Source organism: Gossypium hirsutum, chromosome A05 (assembly GCF_007990345.1).
Source record: "Gossypium hirsutum isolate 1008001.06 chromosome A05, Gossypium_hirsutum_v2.1, whole genome shotgun sequence".
NCBI lineage: Eukaryota > Viridiplantae > Streptophyta > Magnoliopsida > Malvales > Malvaceae > Gossypium > Gossypium hirsutum.
The window spans coordinates 11,820,350-11,826,798 of NC_053428.1; positions in this window are offsets into that span (position 1 = coordinate 11,820,350).

A 6,449-nucleotide genomic window follows, 5' to 3' on the forward strand; every position below is an offset into this window, starting at 1 on the left:
TTGTTGCAACCATTGCATTGGAGCAAGCTACCAAAAACACCCTTCTAGGCTTCTACTTTACCAAATTATGCTTACTCACTAAGTTCCCCATATTTAATTATAAAACAAGTGTCGTTTTTGTTTTAAGTTATTCAACAACTTTAATTATGGTGAATAACATAATTACTAGCATTATGATGAGAATCCTAACTTTGTAAAAATAAAATAGGACACCTAGGCTATCATAATAGTAGGCAAGTTACATGTGAATAGCAATTAAAGGATCTCATTCATTTAAACTCTTGATATCTTGATCCAATGATTTCTACATTATTTATCTTCTGCTCAACCTCAAGATTCTTCATTTCAACCAAACCTGCAATATATAATTATATCAATACATTATTTTATTTTTTATGCATTTTTCAAAAAAAAAAGTTTTTTATGTAATGACAACATTTAAAATGAAGAAATAATGTGGTTATATCTTTCAAGTTACTATCGGTCGAATTAAAATTTAATTAATTTATTTAATATAATTTTTAAATCTTAAATTTAACCCAATTTGTAATTAAAAAAATTTTTGATTGCTTCATTTTGTGCCCATATTGTCGAACATATTCACATGCCCCTATTGATTAGACTTTTGAAAATGAAGAATGAAGAGGTTCACGGAGCCCCTATTTTCATACTATATCCATGTGAACTAAAAGTATTGATATTTTTCCCCTTGATCCCATGAATTTTTTTTCTCCTTGGGATTTTTTATGCAAACAAATAAAAAAGCCCTCGTGGAGGATCATGTAAAGATGGAGAAAAATCGCTGTCAAATTTATTAAAATTTTTAACTTATATCAATACTCAAATTTGTCCTAAAAATGCTAAAAATTGTGGTGTGAGCTTAGAGCTTACGGTACAATTTTCTACAAAAGTTGCTTAAACGGATTAAACCAAATTAAAAACAAATAATTGAACTTACTCAATTCTAAAAAGTTGGATAGCCTTAATTAAGGATGGCATCAGAGTAATATGGGCGAGGCAGTTTTTTGCTACCCGAAAACTCAACCCAGTTTTGTAAATCCAATTCCCAAAAAAATCACCACACCCAATCCTGCCTTGAAACATTACATGTTTATTGTTTTTATATTTGCGATATTAAATAAAATACATGTTAATAAAAATAAAAAATAGATAACAAAAATATTATAAAGTCTTGTACAAGTTTAAGTCGAGGAGGAGTGAATTTGACCTCCATTTAAGCTCAAATTTTTTATTTGAAAATTGGTCTCACTTTAAAACCGGATTTTCAAACCCAAAAAATTTCAGACCCTATTTTTTTACTAAAAATTCAATCCTTATAGAAAGGTGGTAGTTATACATTTGTATAGCAATATTTTTGTTAACTTATAAAGTAAAAATTTAAAGGTTACACTATTTGAAATTTAATCTCCATATTTTTATTTGTAGGGATTTAATTTCTCTACTTTTTCAAATATGAAAATTTAAGTTCATTTGTTAATAATGTTAAAATTCTTTTATTAAATTTATTGGTGTGGCATTTAAAAAAAAACTCACTTGATATCCATGTAACTAAAAAAAAAACTAACATTGTAATTGACCTAAATTTAAAAATTCATAAAGTATTTAAACTAACTAAAGACATTATAAAAATTGAAGTAATAAGTCAAAAATAAAATATAAAGATTAAATTTTAAAATTTAAATTTAATTAAAATATAAAAATTAAAACTAAAATTTAATCTTTCATATATAATCTCAACAATAAAAGAGAGATTATAAACTGGAATTTAACCATTAATTTCTCATGTAAAAAAATATATATATTTGACACATGTCATGTAAGTAAAGCCTTAGGGCTTGTTTTATAGTAGTATAAATTATTTTTATTTAATAAATTATAATTAATATATTTTATTGAAATGATATGTGAGCTAAAATTTACTTTTATTTCACTGATATAATTAAATTTACTAAAATTTGGGAGAATAGGTTGTTAATATTTTATACTTAATGATTGTTATTGTTATAGAAGAAAAAGTTGTTATAAACAATAAAAATAAAACATAAATAACAGATTCTACGATAACCTTTTTACAATGAAATGTTGTTATAAAAAAGGAAGTTATTATTACTAGTAAAACTTTTACTTTCAGAATACTTAATAATATTCCATATAAAAGCAGCAATTTAAAATACTAATATTGGAGTCATATATATATAATACGAATATGTTTATATTTCAAATGTCATATCACTCATATATATTTTTTAATATGTTTGAAAATATTTAAAAAAAAAATTAATGCCATCTATGTGTTTAGGCCGAAACCCATTCATAAGAGCTCATAACTTAATAGTATTAATTTTAAAGGCAGAGCAATGGGCCTGGCCTAGCATGCTACCTATCATGAGCCGCCTCTTCTTTATACTTCCAACAACCTTACTATTTTAAATAAAGGTAAACTATTCACTAAAAAAAATAAAGGTAAATTATATACCATTAGTCACTAAATTATAGGTAAATTTTTATTTTGATAACTTAACAAAAAAAACTACAATTTAATCATTAAAATTTTTGAAATTGTTTTTTTTTTATCACCCAACTATTAAATGACACTTTTTTAATTGGTATAATAATAATTTAGGTCCTCAATTTTTTTTATATTCTATCAAATTTACTCCTATTCTATTAAAAAATAATTAAAAAAATCAAAATTATTTAAAATAAAAAAATTCTATATAAAAATTCTAGAAATATAAAATCTTGAAAATATTTTTGTTGAAGAACTAATATGTATGGGAAATAAAAAAAAAATATCATTCGATAGAATCCAATAAAAATAAAAATAAAAACAAAAGAAAAAAAAGTTAGATCATTACATACTTTCTCAGTGTTTCTAAAAACTAAATTAGTAATATTTTCAAATCCAGTTACATGCCCCTGAAGAATATCAAAAATTGATATTACAAAGACTTGTGAAATAGGTTCTAATGTCATTTTTAGCCAAAAATAAAAAAACTTAACCCAAAATTTTATTTTTCAAACCCAATCCAAAATTTTAATTTATTTAAATTATTTTTTTCAAAACACAAATTACAAAATTATATTATATTATGAATTTTCTCTTTTGCCCATAGCAAAAAAGTTAGGTCAAGAAACAAAAGTGGTAAAAATAGAGAACCAATAATTATATTTAATTTTTTCTATATGTTTTAAAGAATGAGTATTGAATATTTCTATAGAGATAGAAAATTTGGAGGGTTTAAAAATAATTTTTCCTCATTTTCTCTCACTCATTTTTATTTTTATAGAATACTTATTTTTACCCATTAACAATATTCAACACCGAAACTAATGACTAAATTAGAAACAGGACTTGATTGATATGATAAATATTTTGAGAATCCAATTAGAAAATTTTAAATTTGGAGACGAATCTAAAATATTATCAATAGTTTAAAAATGTGAAATACAATTAATTCTATTAATTAAAAATGAATTTATACTAAAAATTAAATTTTAAATAGAATAAAAGCAGATCTAATTTATATAATGTAAAACTAGTGTTGTGAGAGACTACAGAAGTGAATAAATAAAATGAGAAGAAAACGTAGGGAGAAAACAAATTGGAAAATAAATAAGATATAGATATCCATCACATTTATAAAACTAATTAAAACATGTTCACAATATATACATTTGAAACTGAATATTTCATTTTCATAGAAAGAGTCAAACAACCATAAAAATAAATATAATATATAATTAAGCGGTCTCTCAACTGTTCATACTTTAAAATTTTTGGGCCCCATCTCGCGCATTTTACGCACCTCTCTAAATCTCAAGATATGTTAACGATAAATTAGGTAATAATGATAAATTTACGACGCGATTTCTCGTCTTAAAATTTTTTTATAAAGAATATTGTACTTTTTCCAATAATAGGTGATGGATTGGCCAATTTAATGCCATTTCTCGTGGTTTTGGGCACAAAAGTTTTTGGAATCTTCTATGAAATTTTCATTTTTAAGTGTTTCTTTTTTAAATGCTTTTTTAGAGTTCAGAATAAAGCTATATTTGGTTATCTTCTATACTATGAAACCAATAAACATATTTTAATTTAAAAAAATATTTATTTATATCATAATTTAAATATTTTTATGATTAATATTTAAATAATTCAACCATTAAATTTTACGTTGTATTAATACAGATCAAGATATATCAAGTTTAAAATAAATTATTTTTTAACTATTAAATATATATTAATATATATAGTGTTTAGATCGATATTATAGAAATATTAAATTATTTAAATTTTACAACATAATAAGTAAAAATATATTAATAAGTAGAATAGTTAAATGGTTAAATCGTGAAAATTTTTGAAAGTGTATAAAACAATATTATTAATTTTTCATTTGTATAAATGAATCTCCGCCTTTTAAGATTTTCTTACTAATATAGTAAAAATAATTAGGTAAACCAGTTGAAATAAACCTAAATTTATTTTATTAAATGTTTGTTTTATACGAAAACTGAAAAAAATTAAACAAATTCGGCACTCCCTATATGAGATTTAAAGAAACTTTGAATATATAAATCCTTTTTCTAGTGGAAATACGAGTAATTTGTAATTTTTAGATAAAAATATGTTTTCTTAATTTATGATAATTTTTAATTTAACTAATATTGCTTAATTTATGATACTTAAGTTCAGTTAAATAGTTCTTTTACAAAATTAACATTTTTTTTAAAGATTGAGTCTAAGATTTGAGCCTTAACCAACTCACAAATTAAAATTTTAAAATAAAAATTTAAATTAATAAATAGCATTTTTTTGCTGTGAAAAAAGTTATGGTAAATTATATTAGCAGTAACCCAATTATAATTTTTTTTTAAATTTAATTGTGGAAAGCTACAAAAGTCACCTAATTATTTGTATTTTTTTTACCACTCTATTATAAAATTATAAAATAGTCCCTCAGTTATTTAATTTTATCTTTTTTATCACCCTACTATTTTGAAATTTTAAAAAGTTTCATTTTTAGGTTAACTAGTTGGTAACCAAATAATTTTCAAATTTACATTTAATTGAGGAAAAGCAGTCCACATCTAAATGTACAAATTTACAATTTTAATTTTTTAAGTTATAGAGAAAAATAAATTGGGGACAATTTAAAGTTGTAAAACAAATTCTGATACCAAAATATAATAAATTAATATTTGTCATGTCAAATCATTAACAACAAAAAATTAATGTGAAAGTGTACTTAAATCCATTGATATGTAGTGAAGATTAAAATGTAATTTTACTTTTATTAAATTAAAACTTTTTAAAAAACTAAAAATAATCTAAATAGAAAATTTTCTATTTTAGGCGTGGACCATCCAATCAAGTTTAGCAAAAATTAAAAATAAAGGAAAGTGACATTCAAGAAGCCATGTTGGTAAAGGAAAACTTGACAAGCTATGTATACCTGATCCCCATTTCATACATTTACATTTACAAAAAAGGGCATGTTTGATTGAATCCAAAATGCAAAAAGAAAAATTATGGAAGTCCAGCCAGCCAAAATTGAATGGAATTCTTTTTAAACTTTGAAAGACTCGTCATTGTGCTTTCCCTATAAATATATATTAATCATCCATTATGTACAAAACGAAATAGTAGCAGTAATAAGATAGATAGAAAGTGGACAAAACATTTGCACAAAAAGGAAATTAAAGATACTTCACATCATTAAATCATAATCACCCACATTTCTTTATTCTATATATCATCATCTTTTTTCATATCCCTCCACCACAATTCCAATCTTCATTATATCATCCTAAATATTTTATATGTAAGTTGTGGAATTTTTAGATTTACGAGTGGATTGAAAATGTGTTTTGTACATATAAAGTTAAAAAAGTTAAAAATATATGTTTAAAAACTCCACTATATTTCAAACAGTTACTCTTATATTAATTGTGTTTAATGAATATGTTGTGTTGTTTTTATAATTTTTGTTAGAGATGGTACAATTGGAATAACTTGATGGATTTTAGACTTATCCACTTCGAATTAAGAATATTTTTTTCTCTTGAAAAGTAGATACGAGATGGGACATTGTAAATTTTTTTTTGAATAATAAGTATGAAGCGGTTATGATAATTGTTTGTACCGCTCTATCTTATTCCACTATATGAAGTTATCATTTTGCCTTATATATTTATATATATTAAAAGTTAAAATCGTAATAATGTAATATAGAAAAAACTATATTTTTCATGTTTAAATATTTTTTTAACTTAAAAAAACAAAATATTAAAAATAACTAATTAAAGTTAAATTAAAATAAAGTAGGACAGCATGTAGATAAAATTTGTAAAGAAACATGATGAGTAGTGAAATAAAACGTGCCAATTGTGAAACAATAATAAATTTGATAACATTTAACCTA